Raw genomic sequence first — 22,640 nt, 5'->3', positions numbered from 1 at the left:
CTGAGGAGGGAGTTCTTTGATTCCACAGTGTGTGGATGGATTAGGGGTGTTAACCAAATCCTGCATCTGTATCCCAAGGATACAGAGAAGTGTGGTAGGAGTTTTAGGACTGAAGTGTAAGTAATTGCATTTTTTCAACCAGATGTTTATTTTTTTTTTAAATAATGTAAAACAAAAGGCAGAGTAATGTAGCCTAAAAATCCAATAATTTCTAATACTTGGAAAGTTCATTACTTAAAAGAACGGTTCTTGAATCAAAAGAGGATGGGCCTAATTCTTCTCTTTACATTAATTTTTATATTCACATAGTTCTATCAACTTCAAGGGAGTTGCTCATGAATTTATGCTGTCAGTTATAAGTGTTGAATTGGGCCTAAAAGTTTGGTGTTATCCTTGTAATGTGTTGCCGATTGTAATTTTTATGAGCCTGCAAATGTAGAGGCCACGCTTCATTTTTTCAAATCAAGATGAAATTTGTTTTTGCAGGATGGCTAAAAGCGTACTTCTGCCTACTTTGTTTTTTTTTTCCTCATATATCATTTGTTGAAAGCTTGCTGAAAGATGTGTATGTATTCTCAAAGAGAAATTACTAACACTGGATGTCTTGTAAGACTGATGATTTACCCATTCATCGTGTTGCTTAGTAGAACTTGGAGAATATTAAACTACTATACAATCCAAGTTGATTTGCAGTTACTTAAACATAGTACTCACAATACAGAATGTCTTGCTCCAGTTGTAATAATATGTGGACTTCATCGCTTTCCTCTTGAAATGCTGAGGAGTGAATTTTAGTGGTTCAGTATGACTTGTAGGCATTGTATTTGATTCTTTTAAATGTTTGTATGTAGGTATTCTACCATCAGTGTGAATATGAGAGAGAAATGCAGAGATGACAGTGAAAGTAGCAAAAGGAAATTATCAGGGTCTAACCAATCCTCTGACAGGAATCAAAGGTATTTTGTGATGTGTAATTATTTTATCATATATGATTTGCTAGCAGTGACCCTCTTTGTGTTGCATGTTATATAAAATGCAGCTGAATCATGGAGGATTCTGGTACATGAAGATAATGTGTGACAGGAGGGTGAGACAAAGGAGCTGCGTTTTCTCCTGTTCTTGGACCAAGGTTTTTGAGATAGCCTTGTAAGTAAAAGTTCTTGGAAGATCTCTTACCTGTGACTTGTCTCTGAGGAGTAAAAGCCCTACTTTGCACATGAGCAGGCAATGTCTTCTTCCTGAGTTCTAAGTCTGCTGAAATCAGTGAATTGTTGGTAAGGTATTTAAACACTCTGGCCAAATGCCCAGCACTAAACAGTGCTCTGAACATGGTCGCACAAGTGGCTTGTAATGGAAAAGTTTAAAAAAAAACAACAAAAAAACAAAAAAAAAAACACTTCTGGGACTTTCTGAGTGGTTTTCTTTACGGTTTTTGCATCCAAAGTGATGTCTGTGACTTCTGCTTTTTATTTGCTGAATACATATCCATGTTTTCCAGTAATTAACTCCAGGGTTCTTTGACCCTGACTTTGTTGAAACATACTTCCAGCATGAGAATAACCCGAAGTTTTCCTTTCATGTGTGGCTTGCATTACCTATGTTAACATTTCCTTTCCTAACTTGCGTGCGGATCTGTAGCCTTGTTTTCCTGTTACTCCTTCACTTAAAATTTTCTCTTAATGGATAATGCTTTTTGAGCATATGCTTAAAATACATTTAAGCATATTTAAGATTGAATGTGTGGAAGTCAATGGAAATGCTCACTTGACTGTCTTGATTGTGTTCCTTGCAAAGCTTACTGGTTCAGATGAAGACTCCAAGCTGCGGAGCACATAAGCAGATCTGAAGGGCTGATCTGAATGAGTGGCAAGAGCAGATGGTATTGAGTGCATAGAGAAATCGTGTTTGCTATAGTATAGTGTCCTCTTTCATCTTCCTACTCTGCAGATGCCTGGTCAGGTGCTTAAAGCAAAAGTTCTGGCACAAAGTCACTCGCCTGATGCAGAGCAAAAGATAGGTTTGCCAGCTGTTATTTTCTAGTTCAGTCTGCGCTCCTGGGCCAGTGTGGCAAGGGGATGCCTTTTACACTGGCTTCATGTTAATTCCATAACTAAGCCTTGTAATAACTTCTGTTTAGGAAAAAGGCATGGACTAAAGTTTGAGTACACTTGCTGACTGATCTGGACCTGCATGTGGAAGAAACTGCTCACCAATTTTTGCAGAGAAGTTCGATTTCTAAACTGAATTTCTCCTGGTTGTATTTTTCTAAAAACATATTTATTCTTGTGAAGATTACATTAAGTATCCCTCCTGCCAGCTGGGGCCTTGGCATGCCTGTATGTGGAACTTCCCAAGGCTGCAATTCCTTATGAAAAGTTAGATGTTGGCAACACTGAGATGTGAGTACTTGGTAAGCTGTCATGGTAAGCTACATGTATTTTAGCTATGGCTGATTAGGGATTTTTTTAAATTGCTTCACAGTGTACAGAATAGTTAATGGAAGATGGAAGACCATAATTTGAATGCTTCACATAGCCTCAAAGGAGGAGGCCAGGGTATGTGTTCTGTGTTTGCTAAGGGCCACACCTGTTTGGTTTGTCTATCTGGAAACCTTTAGGGTACTGCAGGTGATTTAATTTGTCTGTATGTGTGCCACAGTATAAACCCTACTTTGTACACTGCTTTTATAAGGGTCTAGAGACAGCTCTTCAAAGTGGTGGTTTTGGAAGCTAATAAGTGTTCAATGAGAATTGAGTTTTGGAAGGTGTGGTTAGAAAATATAAATTTTCAGTCCTGTGACTTTTATTGCTGGTAGTTTGAACTTGACTGACTTAATAGCTGTGGTAAAACTCATATCCTGAAGTGTTTCTCTGTGCTGTTAGAGCAGGGAGTTCCCACTGAAGTCCTTGCAAACTGGTTATAAATACTTGACATGCTAGAGAATTATCTTTGAGCCACAAGTAAACCTTTCCACTAGTTAAATATGTTAAACTTATAAAGTTGTTCAATTAAGTTGTTCACGAATGTGGGTCAAGACTGCCAGACCCTCTCCAATGGCATGGAAAGATTCCATCTGTGCCTCCCCTGCCACATGAGAAATGGGCCATGGCTTTTGTTTAAACTGGGGTAGAATCCAAGAAACTTTATTTTGACAAAAACAATGAATAACCTAGTGAACAGTAGCAAAGTTTGAGTGTTGCCAGCTTATCACAAGGAGCTACATGGAAAGCCTTGGTTCTAACTCATATCAGTGGTCTTTGTTTTGCATAGTAAATGCTTTACAAACTGCATTGCTTGGAATGTTCGGATTATCTGACCAATTCAAAACAAAATCACCGTCAAGACAGCAGTAAAACTTCCTTTGCTTAATTCAAACTTTGTGTAATGGTTCCATAAAAATTATTAATTAATAATTAAGTTGTTTTACTCTGGTAAATGCACAGCTCATTCATTTTGGCAGGGATTCCCTACAAAAATACTTTCATCATTTGTTTTGCAGCACATCCCTTAAAGTACTTTATTGCAATTTTTTTTAGAAGGTATGGACTGCCAAGAAAAATATTAGTTTGTTGAAGTGTGGATTCATTTTTTTCATCATCTGTATGAAATATGTTGTTTCACCCTTTGGTATTTCATGAGTGATGGCACATGTTAGCTATTGCTTATAGTGCATTTCCCTTACGGTTAGCAACAACTCTAGAAGCCAAGAAGTTTGTTTGGTGGGGTCTCTTGCATGTCTTGTTCCTTGCTAAAGTTAGTATGTTAATACATGCATACCCTTTTAGCAGACATACTGGGCATCCTGCTTTGCTGATGGTTATTTTCTGTTTGTCATGCCACAGTTTAATCTTGTGAACCATGTCATTCACTACTCCACAGTGAGTTGGAGGCATGGTTTGTTTTTAAATATGACAGCCTGAGAGCCACTTTGAAGCGTTTTAAGTTTTCGCTTGATTTCATGACAAGGAATACATAATACTGTGTCTACTTTCACTGATGTTCTGTGTGTTGCTTGTATAATGTGTGTTTTGCTTAAGGCTTAGTGTTATATTACGTGTTTTAAGAATGGAAAGTAGGTAATAGTTGTCTTTCAGTAGTTGGTGGTAATGTTCTAAGAATGACTAGAACATTTTTAGTTCTAGCATTGACCACCTAACAAAGTTCAGTGCAAGTTTTTAATCATACCACAGGAGTACAGAATGCAAAACTAAGGAAAAGTCTTGGCTTTGGAATAAACACACTACGCAGTTTAACTGCATTGGGCACAGGCATTAATTGATTTGGATAGAGAATTGAAGAAGGTAGTCTTAAAATATCAACACACTGTTACTTACAACCTTTTGTGTCACAACTAAAAGCCTGGGGTTTTTATCAGTGTAGTTAAAACTTGTGCTGGCAAGCAACATCTTGGCCATGATAGGAAAATTCCTTGGTTTGTTTTTTTTCCCTTTGTTGAACATTGCAGTTTCCAAATGTGGATGGACATTTCATTCCCCATTGATAAGGGTTCTGTTCTGTTGATATGGAGGTTTCCTTTCAAGGTAGGGACAGACTGGCTACAAGCATTTCCTTTGTCAAGGCTCTTTGTGCCCTTTGAGACCATTAGAATGGGAAGATACCCTTTATTTCACTAGTAAATTCAGTAGCTCAATTGGAGCACTTTGCTGAAATGTGGTGCGTGAAAAGTCCAGCGAATTTAAGAAAGGTAGATCAGTGGTACAGTTCATGCTCAGCAAACTTTCCACTCAGCCAGGTGTGTATACTTTATACTGCTGTGTATATTTATACTTAGCTATGTATGGTCCATCAGTTTTTCTCTGTTCATGATTTTCTTAATTGAGGCAATTTGTTAAATGAACTCTAATGCAGTGTAGGCCATTAGATTGCATTTAACTCTTAAAGCTGTGGTAAAGATTGTAAGCAAATAAAACAAAACTAAAACACTAAGTCTAGTGACTTAGTGACAAATGAGGTTTAACAAGAGCAAGTGTAGAGTCCTGCACATGGGAAGGAACAACCCGAAGTATCAGTACAGGCTGGGGAATGACCTGCTGGAGAGGAGCTCTGAGGAGAAGGACCTGGGGGTCCTGGTGGATGACAGGTTGGCCATGAGCCAGCAGTGTGCCCTGGTGGCCAAGAGGGCCAATGGGATCCTGGTGTGCATTAAAAGGAGTTTGGCCAGCAGGTCAAGGGAGGTGATCCTCCCCCTCTACTCTGGTCAGGCCTCACCTGGAGTACTGTGTCCAGTTCTGGGCTCCCCGGTACAAGAAAGACAGGGATCTCCTGGAAAGAGACCAGCGGAGGGCCACAAAGATGATACGGGGCCTGGAGCATCTTCCTTGTGAGGAAAGACTGAGAGACCTGGGGCCGTTCAGCCTGGAGAAGAGAAGACAGAGGAGATCTCATTAATGTTTACAAATACCTTAAGTGTGGGAGACAGTGGATTTGGCCAACTTCTTTTCAGATAGGACAAGGGGCAATGGCCACAAAACGGATCACATGAAGTTCTGCACCAACATGAGAAAACTTCACAGTGAGTGTGACAGAGCACTGGGACAGGCTGCCCAAGGAGGTTGTGGAGTCTCCTTCTCTGGAGACATTCAAGGCCTGCCTGGATGCCTACCTGGGCAACCTGCTTTGGCAGAGGGGTTGGACTCGATGATCTCTTGAGGTCCCGTCCAACCGCTTCAATTCTGTGATTCTGTGACTTTCAGGTTATATAGGTTGTTCCTGGTATCTGTGAAGTGTTATTTATTCTGAGTGTACGATATCTAAAACAAGATATACCGTGTGAATTTTTGGAAAAGTTCATTATGTATGATATCAGTAAGTAATGCAACTTTTCTCCTCAACTGAGGAAGCAGGACTATATCTCTGTGAATCTGGGGAGGAGGACGGTTTAGTTCTATTACTAGTTAACTGGACTGAATGTATGGCGTTAAGTGCTACCAGATAGAGATACCACTGCAAAATGTGCAAATAACAGACAGATCTCTGCGGCTCCAAATGTATCTGCTGTCCTGCCTTCTAACCTTCCCACTTCTATGCCAGTAGCCCAACAAGCTTACATATGTGAATATATTTTCTGTTTCCCACTAGCAGCTACACTGCTCAGTATTGAAACTCAGAGTGAGCAAGTGAATCAGTTCCAGCCTTTCTGGAAGATTCTGGCCTAAGCTTTTGGAAGAGTTGGTTTGGGTGCAGTTGGTTGCTAAGGTCCCATTAAGTACTTGCCAGGCTTCCAGCAGCACTGGATGTTCTGCAGTTGCAGCAATACCAATAGTGACTGGAGTGTGCAACAGTTCTTAAAAAACATCTGCAAGTTTACCACTCCAGGCAGGACTGTAACAGCCTAAGTTTAGACATTCCATTAGCTAGCAGTATCTCCCAAATACCATTTACAGTTAATGTAAATCAGACGTTTCTGTCTTTATCTGTGGCCTCTAAACTGTTAGATAAGTGTTTAGCAAAACTGGATCTATTAATAAACAGCAATATGATTTGATACTGGAGCTGAAACGTTGACTATTTGGTACTTAATATAATGTAACTTTTAGTAAAGTATCTTAACTATGGCATCCTGTCTTGGAAACTTTCCATGTTTCTGAGTTAAGTGTGGATGATGTAACACCCTTAAATGGACTGGGCCAGGATAGGCAGTCTGAGGAGACTTCTTACAAACTGTTTCCTTGCTTTGAGGTGGTATCATGAGCAGTTTTTCTAGAGGCTGTCACTTAGGAAAGAGATAAAGTAGTCCTCTGGTCAAGTGTTTTCTGTGTTCAGGACAGGATTTGATTGGGTTTTGGGAGAAAACTTTCTGGAAGAACAGCCAGAGAGCATACCATGCATATCTTTCAAATCCTCAGTGTTGTTTAAACTCCTTTTTATTTCTAGGCATAGAATTGTCTACAGCTATCAGTCAGTTAGCTTAATGCCTTTAAGTACTTACATAAAGCTATTCTGGCAGGCAAACACTAATTAAATGGAAGTATTTTGGGGTTAACATGAGGCAGATGTGTAGTAGGCTTTTTTTAAGCAAGTTGTGTGGTTAGCATCCAAATATGAACAGAATATAGCGAAATTGTGTGAAAATGAGACCAGGGAATGCCAGTGACAATGAAATAAGCATGAGCTGTGTTCCAGAAACCTGAGGCTCCTTTGGCAAGCCAGCAGTACACTCCCACAGTAATGTGCGTTATTGTGTCACATGTAAGGAGAACTGTCAGCTGACAGTATTGGCTGTTTTAAAGTTACTTTTCATCTACAGTTTTCCTGATGTCATGAAGAAAATAATGCACTTATAAGCTTAAGCTGCACAGCTGTTGCTTAGTTTGAGAGCCAGCTCTGCAATTGACTTTCCAGTGCTAGGAAAAAAAAGGAAACAAGGTAGGAACTAGATCTGTCTCTTTTACCTGATACTTGTGTGTGTGTTTTTTCGTTGGTTTTTTTTTTTTGGTCATACTTTTTATGGAATACCAGTGAAATAAGAGGTAAGTTATCTCAGTTAAATATATAGCCTTAGAAACATATAAGATATATAGCTGTAGCCTTATTATTCCTCCCCAAATCATCTGTGCCTGTTATTGTGCTTTTTTATCTAGATGCTAATTGAACTTTGCACAGCAAAGGATTTCTCTACAAGAAGTGTATTTTTAGTAGAGCATATGATGCTTTTTTGTTGTTTGTACTGTGAATCCCAGTCTTCCATTGCATCATGTTTCCATTACATTATCTGGTAGTCTGTTGTAGTGCTGCATGACTGCTGGAAGTGCTATTACTACCAATCTTTAACTTGAAGACTGTTAACAGAGAAACAGTATTAATTCACGTGCTTTGATTATTATTATTATTTTTTATTTAATAAAACTTAAAACTGATAGTCAGATATAACATTGTATTTGATAGCAGGAAGAAGCTTCCTGAGATGTTGATACATCATGTGTTGACTCCTACCAGTATTTTCTCTTGAGACCTGTTGAGAAGAGAAAAGGTGTATTATTCATACAGGAATGAAGAGTATGCTTGACTAGGTATTGATGCCAGGGTAAAAGGTATTTCTGCCGGTAGGGTGACACGTTGGTCCCTTTGCTTTTACTAGTCTACTGTGTGACGGCTAACAAAGAGAACTGGTTGTCAGTTGAAAGCTTTTGTCTCAAACATACCAGCTTTAATTAAAGGTGATTTGGTCATTTGCTTTGCTACTTAAACCTGTTTTCTTTGCTTTTCAAACAGTCGTTAACCCCAGCAGGGCCTTAGACATTCCTCCTTCAGATCTAGTTGAGCAAAATACTTGCACTGGAATCAGTGCTACTTCAGCATGTTAAGATTTCTTGGGTCTGTGTATGAATGTGGAGGCTAATTCCTAATTGCACATCAAAAAAACCCCACAACACTATTATTTACATGTTGGACCTCTCAAGGCTGCACATGAAAATCTTGAGTTGTTGGAAATGTGCAAAGTTAATGTTTTCAGGGGCGGTCTCCAAGGTCTAGCCTTCGTGGTCATGAAATGGCAAATTAAACTGTTCCAGGTTTGAGCATGATCCTGTGGTGTCAGTGTAATTTGTGTGTGTGTGAAATGTTTGAGTGCAAGGATAGGTATGATTCTTTGGGAGTTCACATGTTTGAAGAGACTGGAGAGATGCTTTTTTGTGGCAAGTCGCTAAGAAGCATGGCAGCTATTTGAAGCTGCTCATAGGCTGTGTTTCTGATTAAGAAGCCGATTAAGAAGCAAAGGTGCACTGAATGAAGGGTTCTGACAGAAGGCTATTGCTGCTTAACTCCACATTGCTGGTAGAGTGGGATTGTCTGGTGCTGTATGAAGCTGCAATGGTAGGAAGCTTAGGCTAATGTCACAAGTAAGACGGGCACAGCACGGGAGAAATGAAATCAAAGAGTGGAAAGTGATTTGCCCACAAGTGCAGTAATGGGTTATGGTTTGGATCTCTTTCTACTATATGCTGCTGAATAATAGATTCGCCAGACAGGAAGGAACACTGCAGTTGCATTCTGAAGAATATAACTTTTGTCTGAAGAGGAAAAGGAGAAAAACAAATGGTTCTATCCCTCTGAGCTAAGGATAAATGCTGAAACTATGAGCTGAATGAAGTCAAGCTGGCAGCTGACAGCAGCTGCTTCTGTTATGCTTTGGGCTGCAAAGGGAAACAGGAGAGTTTTGCTCCTCCTTTTGAACCCTATGGGGGCGTTATGGAGCCCAGCTGAATGCAGCCATGCCTCTGGGCTGATGAAAGAGAAGATGGAAGAGTGCACTGAGGCTGATAACCACTTCCTTGCTGGGCTTTGTAAAGATTCACCTTCTCCAGTAAGGGCTGCGTAGAACCTTGCATGCAGGAGGTGGAAGCAGTGATCCTGCAAGTGAGGTCATGGTCCATGAACTGTGAAAGAATTAACTAAAAAGAAAGATACCTAGTTCCTTCTTGTTCATTTTAAGAGCAGTTAATAGGCTTTATTGATTATGTGTTTTTTCACTGTACAGAATTGGTGCAAAGAAACTGTACAAGAGTAACTGGTATCAGATGTAGAAGCAATAACAATGCCATGCTAGGTCTTGAAACTGTGGTATATAACTGCAAGAACTGTTTTTAGTCATTGGCACCTTTGTTACCATCTGCAGAAAGAATTTTGTTTCTGTTAGCTGTGTTATTCAAACTGTTTTTCTCTTTTGTAAAAGGAGAAAGTAAACATTCCTGTATGGTTAGTCCCAGCTCTCTATGTACAGCAATTGCCAGTGTTTGTTGCTAGCAGTCATGGAAATCTTCTGGTACCAGTGTGTCAGCAGGAATTAAAGCTAGAAAATATCTTCTCATATGACTGGTACATTGTTTTCTGGGTTTCATCACATTTAATCCAGGTTAGCATTTGTTAGTTTCACTCATTTGTATTTCTTTACCTAACTCCTACACTAGAGGTTTATGTTATGTAAACAAAACTTGTGGAGTCACCGGTGTGTTTTAGTTCAGAATGGTCTCCTGTTGTTGGTACTTTAACCCAGTTTCACTATTTCACTGAATCAGGCTTATTTTCTTCTAAAGCACTTATTTCGAAACTCTGTCCCTGGAGAGAGAAGAGAAAACCAATTGTTTACTCAAGCAAATGAAGAGTGGAGAATTAAACACCCACACTTCCTTCTTTAGAAGTTCCTCTAGCAGTAGATTTTATGAACTTGTGAATCCAGCAGGGAAACAGAAGCTTTTAGTAATCAAATAGGTCTTGATGTGGGTGCTGGTGATGCCGGGGAAACAAACTCTAAGGGTGATAATCTTCCCTATACCCCTGGGGGGTCAAAACTAGGCAGGACAGAGAAAGGGAAACTGCTGATCCCAAATTCTGAAGAGAGGGATGTACCTTTATTCCTCCCTTGTCCAGATGAAGGCAGTCTGGGAGAGGCTTTAAGCCTTTGTCTCTGCTGTAAGAGACAGATGGTGGCTGTTGCATCAATTCCTTACTCTTTGTGGAGTATGTCCTAGTCATTTGAGAAACTTGAGGAAAGAAGCAGCTAGGTGAGTTGTTGGGGCTATGATCTTGGACCACCACCTCAATATAAGCATGTTGGAAGGGGAAGGAATATAAGCATAAGAAAGGGGAGGAGTGGAAAGGCAGCTCAGACTTCTGAAAAAAAATGCAAGGTCTTGGAGATGTCATACAAAATGAAATATGTCTGTCTTTCCAGGGTCCTTGTGCAAATGTTAGGAGAAAAGGAGTAGAAAAGGAGAAGAGTCTTAGCTGGAGGCAGGAAATAGCAAAAACTGCAAAAAGTGAAGAGAACTGCAAGTCTACAGTGGCAGAAGAAGGTGCATGAAGATGAAGGGGTTGCCGAGGGTAGTTATCAGAGAGGAAATGTGTAGGGAGAGGTCACAGGGAACAATTGTCTTCTGAAGGAGGGGCAAGAGGAGCAACCTGAGGACAGGAAGGGTGGCCTGTGTTTACATGACTTGGAAGTTGTGCAGACTGAAACCCAAGCCAGGGAGGCTAACCTTGTCAGTCACACATTGTATATTACTAAGAAAGGAAGAGGAATTGAATTGGTTTGGGACAGATACTTCAACAGCCTTAAGCTTTGAATTTCCTGGGTTTCACTGGCATGTGTCATAACCTTTTTGTTTTTGCTCTATTTTATTTTTGTTTTTGCTGTCAAGAAATTGAATAGAAGAGGAAACAGTAAGCAGTATTTGTCAGAATAGTATGTCATCTTTGGTTTCTCTCACGTTTTGTTGGTAAAAATATAATTAGAAACTAAATTGTAGATTTTGACTATTTGAAGGTCTGAAATTACCTTGTCTGTCAAAAACAAAACATCTCCCAGATGATTCCCCCATTCCCCAAGTAAGAAGTACAAGAGTGTGAGTTGTTTGAGAAATCGTGTTGAAAACATTTTAGAACACAGGTGTTGGTTGAAGTTGTGGGTGACTTTCCTCATAAAACAATAATTCTCTCTATATAGTCATAGCCTTGGCCTTTAAGGGAAATCATGAGTGTCTTAGAAATGATGCTGAGGCTTAAATTTACTTGCTTATTTCCATACTCTGTACCAGTAGAGGTGCTAGCTTGGTTGCATATTATGAATTCCTTTCTCCTTCTGCTACCAGTTTCTGGAGTATAGAATATTTACTGTTTGTCTTTCTCCTTAAATAAGCACTTTATGACTTGTTAAATCTCCTCCCCTGCAAACATATGTATCTCCTACAGATAGAATCTAATTCACTCTTCAGATACCCAGTAACCTGCTCTTTCAGAGGAGGTTCATATGTACTTCAGGGAAGACATTCAGACATAAACCACTTCTTTTTACTTTAAGTTTTACTTCTAATTAGTTTGTAAAATCTTACTTTGATTTTAGTACTGAAAAAGGGATTATATAACTGAAAGCCTGTATAATTTTTCCAAATATACCAGTTAGCATAAAAGAATCGTAGAACGTTTTGTGTTGGAAAGGACTGTAAGGATCATTAGTTCCAACCGTGCTGCCATCTGCAGGCTTGGTTCTACAGAACTGTCAATGTGCCCTGCTTCTGCCCCTGCCCTGACCTGTTGGTTCCTCAAGCAGACAAGGAACAAGAACTGTTCAGACTTGCTTTGTTTTTTCTGGGCTCTTGTGTGCATGTTCTGTGTGGGTTTTTTCTCCTAACTTTATGAAACAAGTCTAGGCATTTAATCTCCTGTGATGTGTATATGGCATAGCTGAGAGTGCTGTGCTTTGGGGATTACGCTGTTCTTGGCACTCACAGATATGGCTCAGTCTGTGTTTTATGCTCTGTACAGTCAGTGATTCAGGAACAATTTCACACATTCTCAGCTTGGCAGCAACTTTCCCTCTCCATAATACAGGATAGGAGCACTGTTTTGTAATATTGTGGAAGGTGAGGAGTCTCTGTGCCCCTTGCTAAAGCCAGGACAACCAACAATACAAGCTTTCTGCACCAAGTAGCTTATCCATTTGGTGCTAATGGATCCTAGCTAGGTTAGGCCACTGAAGACTGGTATAGGAGTATCACAGAATCACAGAATTTCTAGGTTGGAAGAGACCTCAAGATCATCGAGTCCAACCTCTGACCTAACACTAACAGTCCCCACTAAACCATATCCCTAAGCTCTACATCTAAACGTCTTTTAATGACTTCCAGGGATGGTGACTCCACCACTTCCCTGGGCAGCCTGTTCCAGTGTCTAACAACCCTTTCAGTAAAGAAGTTCTTCCTAACATCCAGCCTAAAACTCCTCTGGTGCAACTTAAGCCCATTCCCCCTTGTCCTGTCACCAGGCACGTGGGAGAATAGACCAACCCCACCTCGCTACAGCCTCCTTTAAGGTACCTGTAAAGAGCAATAAGGTCACCCCTGAGCCTCCTTTTCTCCAGGCTGAACAAGCCCAGCTCCCTCAGCCGCTCCTCGTAGGACTTGTTCTCCAGGCCCCTCACCAGCTTCGTCGCCCTTCTCTGGACTCTCTCGAGCACCTCAATGTCCTTCTTGTAGCGAGGGGCCCAAAACTGAACACAGTACTCGAGGTGCGGCCTCACCAGAGCTGAGGTATCAGAAGCCACACTGCTTCTGATACAAGCCAGGATGCCGTTGGCCTTCTTGGCCACCTGAGCACACTGCTGGCTCATATTCAGCCGACTATCAACCATCACTCCCAGGTCCTTCTCTGCCAGGCAGCTCTCCAACCACTCCTCTCCCAGCCTGTAGCTCTGCTTGGGGTTATTGCGCCCCAGGTACAGGACCCGGCACTTGGCCTTGTTGAACTTCATGCAGTTGGCCTCAGCCCATCGGTGCAGCCTCTCCAGATCCTCCTGCAGAGCTTTCCTACCCTCGAGCAGATTGACACATGTGCATAGCTTGGTGTCATCTGCAAACTTACTGAGGGTGCGCTCAGTGCCCTCGTCCAGATCATTGATGAAGATATTAAAGAGGACCGGCCCCAGCACCGAGCCCTGGGGAGTGCCACTAGTGACTGGCCTCCAACTGGACTTGACTCCATTTACCACAACTCTTTGGGCCCAGCTATCCAGCCAGTTTCTAACCCAACGAAGCGTGTGCCAGTCCAAGTCAAGAGCAGCCAGTTTCTTGAGGAGAATGCTGTGGGAGACGGTGTCAAAAGCCTTGCTGAAGTCAAGGTAGACTACATCCACAGCCTTTCCCTCATCCACCCAGCGCGTCACTTTGTCATAGAAGGAGTTCAGGTTCGTCAAGCAGGATCTGCCTTTCATAAACCCATGCTGACTGGGCCTGATCGCCTGCTTGCCCTGCAAGTGCTGCGTGATGACTCTCAAGAGGATCTGCTCCATGAGCTTCCCTGGTACTGAGGTCAAACTGACAGTCCTGTAGTTCCCTGGGTCTGCCCTCTGGCCCTTCTTGTAGATGGGCACCATGTCTGCTAGCCGCCAGTCAGCTGGGACCTCCCCCAGTAGCCAGGACTGCTGATAAATGATGGAAAGTTGCTTGGCCAGCTCCTCTGCCAGTTCTCTCAGTACCCTTGGGTGGATCCCATCCGGCCCCGTCGACTTGTGCACATCCAAGTGCCGTACCAGGTCACCCACCAGTTCTTCGTGGATAGTGAGGGCCACATCCTGCTCCCCATCCCCTTCTACCAGCTCAGGGTACTGGGTATCCAGAGAACAACCGGTATTGCCGCTAAAGACTGAGGCAAAGAAGGCATTAAGCACCTCCGCCTTTTCCTCATCTCTTGTAACTAAGTTTCCCCCCGCATCCAGTAAAGGACGGAGATTCTCCTTAGTCCTCCTTTCTGTGCTGATCTATTTATAAAAACGTTTTTTGTTATCTTTAACGGCAGTAGCCAGATTGAGCTCCAGATGAGCTTTGGCCTTCCTAATTTTGTCCCTGTAAAGCCTCGCAACATCCTTATAGTCCTGCCTAGTGGCCTGCCCACTTTTCCAAAGATTATAAACCCTCTTTTTTCTCCTAAGATCAAGCCACAATTCTCTGTTCAGCCAGGCTGGTCTTCTTCCCCGCTAGCTCATCTTTGGGCACGTGGGGACAGAGCGCTCCTGTGCCATTAAGATTTCCCTCTTGAAGGGTGCCCAGACTTCCTGGACCCCTCTGCCCTTCAGAACCGCCTCCCAAGGGACTCCACCAACCAGTGTCCTGAGCAGCTCAGAGTCAGCCCTCCGAAAGTCCAATACAGCAGTTTTACTGGTCCCCTTCCTGGCTTTGCCAAGAATAGTGAACTCCACCATTTCATGGTCACTCTGCCCAAGACAGCTCCCAACAATCACATCCTCCACCAGTCCTTCTTTGTTTGTGAAGAGAAGGTCTAGCGGGGCACCACCCCTGGTAGGTTCACTAACCAGCTGCGTCAGGAAGCTATCTTCTATGCTCCCCAGAAACCTCCTAGACTGCTTTCTCTGGGCTGTGTTGTGCTTCCAGGATATGTCAGGGAAATTGAAGTCCCCCATGAGTACAAGCGCTGAAGATTTTGCAACCTCTGTCAGCTGCCTATAGAACTCCTCATCCGTCTCCTCATCCTGGTTCGGCGGTCTATAGCAGACCCCGACCAGGATACTAGCCTTGTTGTCCCTGCCGATCCTAACCCAAAGGGACTCGACCTTGTCATTCCTAGCCTTGAGTTCTACAACCTCAAAAGATTCTCTAATATAGAGAGCCACAGCACCACCCGTTCTGTGCTTGCTGCCTGTCCCTTCTGAAGAGCCTATAGCCAGACATTGCAGCACTCCAGTCATGGGAGTGGTCCCACCACGCTTCCATGATGGCAACCAAGTCGTAGCCTGCCTGCTGCACGATGGCTTCCAGCTCCTCCTGTTTGTTACCCATGCTGCGTGCATTGGTGTAGATGCACTTCAGTTGGGCCATTACGTTATCCTCCGGCCTTGCCATTGTTCCCCCTGGCACAGCCCCAACAATCCTTGCTTCAGCCCCATCCCCCTTCTTAACTAGTTTAAAGCCCTATCAATGAGCCCCGCCAGCTCCTGGCCCAGGATCCTTTTCCCCCTAAAAGATAGGGACCCGTCTGCGGCCATCAGGCCAGGTGCTGAGTAAAGTGCCCCATGGTCGAAAAACCCAAGATTTCTGCGTTGGCACCAGCCCTGGAGCCACGTGTTTAACAGGTGGGCTTTCCGTGTCCTCTCTGTACCCCTCCCTGCCACCGTAGGGATGGATGAAAACACCACCTGCACTCCCGCTCCATCCACTAACCGTCCCAGCCCTCTAAAGTCTCATTTGATAGCCTTCAGGCTTCTCTCTTCAGTGTTGTCACTGCCCGCCTGGACTATCAAAAGAGGACAATAATCAGAGGGGCGTACCAGGTTGGGAAGCTTCCTGGCAACGTCCCTGACCCCGGCCCCAGGGAGGCAGCAGACTTCCCTACGGGTAGGGTCAGGCCGACAAATAGGGCCCTCTGTTCCCCTAAGAATAGAGTCTCCCACAACAATAACCCTTCTGTCTTTCTTGATGGAGGCAGTCCTGAGGCGTAGAGTTGACCTCCTCGCCCTAGGCATCCTCCTGGGAACACTTGCTACCTCTTCCTCAGCTACTGGTCTGTCGAGCTCCAGGGCCTCAAACCTGCGTAAGGGCACCTGGGAAGGCGGGGCCAGAAGGGGAGGGCATCGTCTGCGAGGTCAAGCAGGGACCAGTTTCCATTCCTCCTCAACTCCCAGGTCCCCTCCCTCTGCCCGATGGCTACAGGGCAGGGGGTCCACCCCCATCTGGGGTGTCTCACCCCTGTACCTCTCCTTCGTGCCCTGCAGGGAGTCACTTCACCAGTCTATCTCCCGCTCACACTCCCTGATATCCCTCAACCTCTCCACCTCCTCCTTGAGCTCCGCCACCATGCGGACCAGGTCATCCAGCTGCTTGCACCTCACGCACGCAGTGTCTCTGCCTCCCGCCGATGGCAGCAGCAGGCTCTGACACTCCCCGCACCCGGTGACCTGAACTGCTGCATTTTTTAACGGGTAGTCGGTCTGGGTGTGTACCGACTTCCTGGAGAGTGCACCGTGCCTGGTGGAGACCATTATCACCTAGCTGATGGCTGTCGTTAAGGAGGTGTTCGTATGGGTGGGGGAAACTCTCTGCCCTTCCTGCTCGCCCTGCCTGCGCTAACTGCCGCACCACGCCCTGCTTGCCCGTCCTGGTCGCCGCGCTCCCTGGAGGCAGTTTTTGAACGGCTGGGGAGGGGGTGCTGCTGGCTCCGCCTACGCCTCGTCAGCCTCCCTCACGAGGGCTGGCGGCTCCCTCAAGTAGGCTCGATGCTGGAGAAAATAGCCCTGCCTGGCCCGATCCCCCGCTCTGCTGCGGAACGCGTCTGCCCCGGAGCCGATCGCCTCGGCAAATGGCCTTGTACCATTGAAGACTGGTATAGGTGTAAATGTTTTGCTGTCTAGTATGCTTACATGGGAGGTCTTTGGGGTACGAGTTTGGTTTAAATAAGTAGAAGGCTTTCTTGCAGTCTTTTTTGTGTGCTAAGCAAAATAAAGACAAGTGCTATAGTTCCTATTTTTTTTTTCAGTGAAAACATACTCATTTGTTGATAAATACATCTTCTATTTAGTTCTTAACTAGGCCTCTCCTGACAGGAGAGGTGCTCCCAGCCCTTGCTCACCTTGATGGCCCTGCGATGGACTCTTTCCAGTTCTTGTGCGTGTCTCTTGACCTTGGGGGTGCACAACTGGATACAGTACTCAGCTGTGGCCTCACCAACACTGATTAGAATGGAAAAGATGAATGGTTTTAAAAAAATAATAAAAAAAAGTTTGTGATGTTCTTCATGTAGGCTGTTTGGTATCATTAACCTTTTGGTCAGAAAGCAATAGTGAAGATACAGCTGGTGACGTGCAATGTTCTTGGACGCAAAGCACATCTACAATGGAATGGCTTGAGTCTGCTCAGCTTAGTTGGTTGTTGTTGACCTGGTTCAATTCAGTATGTAGGACGTTGCATTCTTCAACAGGCAGGATGAAAATTGATCCTCCAAGATCCAAGGATTTCTGCACGTTTACACTAGCTGACCCAGAATGTTTCATCTGCTTGTTTTCAGAGGGGAAAATAAAGTTCAGTCTTTTTTTTTTTTTCTCATTTATTTAAAGTTATGTAGATGTTCATATATTATTCACGTTTTTGTACGTGTTTTCTAGGGGTGGGTAACTAAATAGTTTTCTCAATAATGCTGTCCCTGCAGGCAGTGGACCACCAAATTTTACTTGCCTTTTGTTGTGTAGCTCCAAAAGTACATCAATTTGTTTGCTCAGATTTTGTCTTCTGCATCTGGAGATTTTTCTCACCTAGCATGGATTTGTATACCCTTAGATACGTTTCATTTGCTGATAAAAACAAAGCTAAGAATCGTATTTATTGATCATTTAAGCTGATATGGTACTCTTTGATTTTACACTTCATAGCACAAGTATAATAATTCCTGTGTGATGAGAAATCGGTTCTGGAGGGAAGAGGCATAATTTTTTTTTTTTTAAAAAAAAAAGGTTTTCTCTGATAATTTATTCTTGGTATTGATGGCATACTGTTTAGATTTGTCTCGTTTTAGATATGCATAATACAAAAAAGATCAAATGCTTCCCTCACTATTGGACTGACCTCTAAAAGTGGCTTGAAGACTGGTTGTCAGCATGATTTACTGACCAAGCTGCTCTGGGGCATTGGTGCTGTGAGTGTCAGAGTGCTACCCAACCAGGCAGGGGATAGTGGCAACTTTCTACACGGCTGCAAGCAAAGAATTATGTCACTCTGGCACCGGTGCAACTGTTTGTATCATTGAAGTAACTTTAACCTGCTGACTAATATGAAATCATGTAGGTGAGGAGAGTGAAGGCACCAGTACTTAGCACGGACTTACACAGCTATAGTTTTCTGTGAGTGGTTGTCTTGGGGTGTGTTGTTGTGCAGCTCCTTGATGCTGTGAACACAGCTTTTGATATACAGCTTGAGTCTATGTGGTCCGTGAAATTCTTATTTCATGTAAAACTTAATAACTTGATTAAAGGGGGGCAAAAAGTATGAGATTGTTCTTTACTACTGCTGAGGACTAAATCGAGAAGTGTTGCAAGTGGTTACGTGTCTTAAGAGTTTTTACCAAGAATGTTGAATGTTGACCCTTGCCACTGACTTGACTAAAATAAAGTTTTGGTCTGGTAACTGCCTGAACCTATTGCACTCAGAGGAAGAACAACCTGCGTAATGAAGAGTTGTGGCTGCTGTCACTGGGGACATCTGAAAAATGAGATCTTGAGCACAGTGGATTTCTGATGACCTGATTCCATAGCTAATAGGTAAAATATTAGATTGGTGGAGGCCCACTGGCACAACTAACATGTTTTTCATTTGGATGTGTCACATGGAAGATGAGCTCAAAATCTATATCAGAATAAGAAAAGGCTGTTTGCTTTCTACTAAATCATTGATGTTTTATGCTGTGTTGAAGTTGAGGTGCGCAGCAAATAAGTCTTCAGGCGTTTGTATTCAGCAGTCTTGGGGCGAGCAGTACAAGCTTTTATGTAGATCTTGGAATAGCAGGTATGTTCAGTGACATATGGGCTTTGTCCTGATTCTTCCTGCATGCCAATTAGTGTGCCATATACTGAGCCTCATTCCAGTACTTACAGGCATCAAAGGAAATTTTTCCAGGGATTTTTGAGACACTGCAAGTCACTTTTTTAGGCATTAGCTACCTCCTGAATGACAGTTTACTCCTCTTAACTACAGAGATAAACAAAAAATATTCTTTGCAAAGCATTTCTTAAGTATTAGAAAAACAAAACAACAAAAACAAAAAGTTGCAATTAGAAAATTTTCTTACAGAACAGTATTTGTTAAGCAGGTAGTGATACAACAAACACACCTATAAAGTGTTATTGCATTATAATTGAAAAGCCACATTTTGTATTTTTTCTGTCCAGTACAGACTTTAACATGCAATTGTTTTATTATTATTAAATAGCGAAGCATCTAAAAGGTACAGTGAGTTATGTATTCATTGGGGAGGGAATTCAGCCTTTGCAGTTATTTTCAGGTTGCTTTAATACATTGCAATCCCTGTCTACTTTTTGCTTTTAAAGTCAAATATCTTTTAGTTCTGTCTGCCTTTCATTTTTTTCATTCTGTGTGCTGTTTTACATAAACAAGTGAAATCCTTTACAACCAATTACATCAGGAGGAGTTTTTCAAACGGGATTTGTTTTGCCCTTTCTGGAAAGAGAATTGTTCTAACTGGAAATCAACTGAAACAGGCTGCTTGGTGTTTCTGAAAACACTTGAGCAAATGAGCCAGAGCCCCGGTGTACTTAATGCTCTGCTGCACTGGAGGATGTTTTAAAGTGGAAGTTGTGCATGTTCTGAAGTGTTGGGAAACTGACTGCCTAGTGTTTACTGGACAGTGGGGGTCTGATGATGAGGGCGAGACGTGCTGTCATTGCTGCTGCCGCCAGCCTGAGAGAAGGGACTGTGGGTGGCCTGCAGCGCCTGCTCTGCCTCCACACCCTGGGCCTGGGAGGAGGCCACACAGTGCCACTGCTCGTGCGCTTGACCATGCAGAGAAGTCGTGTTTCTGTTGTTGGACTAATGTCGTGGTTCCGCTCAAGTGGGCAGCCGAGCTCCACCACAGCCGCTCTCTCACTCCCCCTCCTCAAAGAGGAATGGGGAGAAAATACATGAAAAGGGCTCAAGGATTGAGATAAGGATGAGAAAAATCACCCAATAATTATTGTAACGGGCAAAACAGACTCAGCATAAGAAGACAGATAGTAAGATTTATTGCTAATTACTAACAAGCTAGAAAAGTGAGAAACAAAGGAAAGAAACCAAAAGCACCTTCCCCCCCCATCCACCCTCTTCCACCTCCTCCCCCCGAGCGGCGCAGGGGAACGGGGGAATGGGGGTTATGGTCAGTCTACAGCGCTTCTTCTCTGCCGCTCCTTCTCGGTCACTCTCGTCCCCTGTGCTGTGGGGTCCCACCCACGGGATGCAGTCCTTGATGAACTGATCCGGCATGGGCTTCCCACAGGCAGCAGCTCTTCCAGAACTGCTCCAGATATGGGTCCGTACCATGGGGTCCATCCCTCAGGAGAAAACTGCTCCAACCTGGCTCCCCTACGGGCAGCAACTCCTGACAGGTCACCTGCTCCTGCGTGATCTCCGCTCCACGAGCTACAGGTCCGGCCCGGAATCTGCTCCGGCAGGGGTCTTCCACAGGCGGCAGCCTCCATCGGTGCAGGGCCACCTGCTCCACCGTGGTCTCCTCCACGGGCTGCAGCGTGGAACCCTGCTCCACCGTGGTACTCCATGGGCTGCAGGGGGACATCCTGCTTCACCGTGGTCCTCACCACAGGCCGCAGGGGACTTGTGCTTCAGCGCCTGGAGCACCTCTCCCCCTCCTTCTACACTGACCTTGGCACCTGCAAAGCTGTTTCTCACTCCCTTGACTCTCCCGGCTGCTGTGTGGCGCAGCGTTTTTTTTCCCTGTCTTAAATATGCTCTCACAGAGGTGCAAAATAACATCGCTTATTGGCTCAGATCTGGAAAACAATGGGGCCCTTCCCAAACATGGGGTGGCTTCTAGATCTTTCTCACAGAAACCACCCCTATGGCCCCCTGCTGCCAAAACCTTGCCACGTAAACCCACTACAACTAAAGAATGAGTTTTTCTCTATCTGGTTGTTGCTCGTTTGTCTGAGATGCTTGGGCAGCATGTTAGGATTGCAGTTATCTAAAGAAAGGAACATTTTGTGTGTGAACTGTTGATGCCCGATGTAGGAGGAGTGTGGTGTTTATTCTTGGGGCAGGTGAGCGTGTGACATGTTTGTATGTGTTTCAGGAGGTTTCCAGTGGCCCAGTGAACTCAGGGCACCAGAAGTCAGTTCTGGTTTAAAAAGAATTATAAGTTGGAGCATCAGCCACAGTCCTGGTTTTTGTGTCTGAATAGTCTGGCTTATTCCACTGAATTTGAAGAGCCTTGATGGAAGCCTACTAATCGTTCTAAAAAGCATTGTCGTGGTTTAAAGGAAGAACAGGTGAAGGCATGCTTCAGCTGGGGCAGCTGTGTCCTTGGGCTCTCCCTGCAGCCAGGTCAGGAGACCTGCAAAGTGTCTATGCTTCTGTGCTCTGTCCTGCACCCCGGAGATGCTGCGTTCTCCCCACTGACTGAGGGGGACCCAAGAGAGACTGGGCCTCTCTGAATCAGATGTGGCCCTTGCTGTCATCTACTGGTGCAACGTAAAGCTCTGCAATCAAGGAAGAGAAGGCAAGGTATGGCATTCACACATCAAGACAGAAGACAGACAAAGTTTGGCAAATAAACGAACTAGGAGATATCTTACCATGTCTAGTAGTGAATTTCTTATCACTTCAAATGTGTACCTCAACTGTTAGGTAAAGATCCCTTGTATGCAAGAACCCTTTTGCCATAGCGTGGATGCAAGTTCAAGTCTGATCCCTTACATAGAAGTGTTGTGGGATTTCTTCTGTTTGGTACAGTCACAGAATGGTGATAATGGAGAACGCTTGCATTAGGCCAACAAAGCAGGCATCCTGGTGGGGGTCTGTTATAGACTGCCAAACCAGGATGAGGAGACAGAAGAGGCGTTTTACAAGCAGCTGGTAGAAGTTGCGCAATCGCCAGCACTTGTTCTCGTGGGGGACTTCAACTTCCCTGACATATCCTGGAAATACAATACAGCTCAGAGGAAGCAGTCTAGGAGGTTTCTGGAGAGCATGGAAGATGCTTCCTGATGCAGCTGGTTAGTGAGCCTACCAGGGGAGGTGCCCCACTTTTTTTCACAAACAGAGAAGTGGGAGATGTGGTGGTCGGGAGCTGTCTTGGGCAGAGTGACCACAAAATGGTTGAATTCTCTACTCTTGGCAAAGTCAGGAGGGGGATCAATAAAACTGCTGCCTTGGACTTTTGGAGGGCTGACTTTGAGCTGCTCAGGACACTGGTTGGCAGAGTCCCTTGGGAGGTGGTTCTGAAGGGCAGAGGAGTCCAGGAAGTCTGGGCACCTTTCAAGAAGGAAATCTTAATGGCACAGGAGCGCTCTGTCCCCACATGCCCAAAGACGAGCTGGCACAGAAGACGACCAGCCTGGCTGAACAGAGAGTTGTGGCTTGAGCTTAGGAAGAAAAAGAGGGTTTATGACCTTTGGAAAA

At 44.1% G+C, this 22,640-nt stretch overlaps 1 protein-coding gene across 12 annotated transcripts in view; it reads left to right on the top strand.

The window, feature by feature from the left end:
- The window catches only part of LOC101793955 (sodium/potassium/calcium exchanger 3), a 303,296-nt gene that overhangs the window by 221,000 nt on the left and 59,656 nt on the right, over nt 1-22,640 (top strand). The window contains exon 1 of one of the 12 annotated variants that reach the window (XM_038177282.2): nt 1,123-1,146. The exons of the other annotated variants lie outside the window; for them this stretch is intronic. The gene's annotated coding sequence lies outside the window, so the exon portion shown is untranslated. Of the gene's footprint in view, nt 1-1,122; nt 1,147-22,640 lie in introns of those variants that run through there. 12 annotated transcript variants of the gene reach the window in all.

The sequence above is a fragment of the Anas platyrhynchos genome, chromosome 3 (genome assembly GCF_047663525.1).
Source record: "Anas platyrhynchos isolate ZD024472 breed Pekin duck chromosome 3, IASCAAS_PekinDuck_T2T, whole genome shotgun sequence".
Classification (NCBI taxonomy): Eukaryota; Metazoa; Chordata; class Aves; order Anseriformes; family Anatidae; genus Anas; species Anas platyrhynchos.
This window is presented reverse-complemented; position numbering and strand designations above follow the sequence as displayed.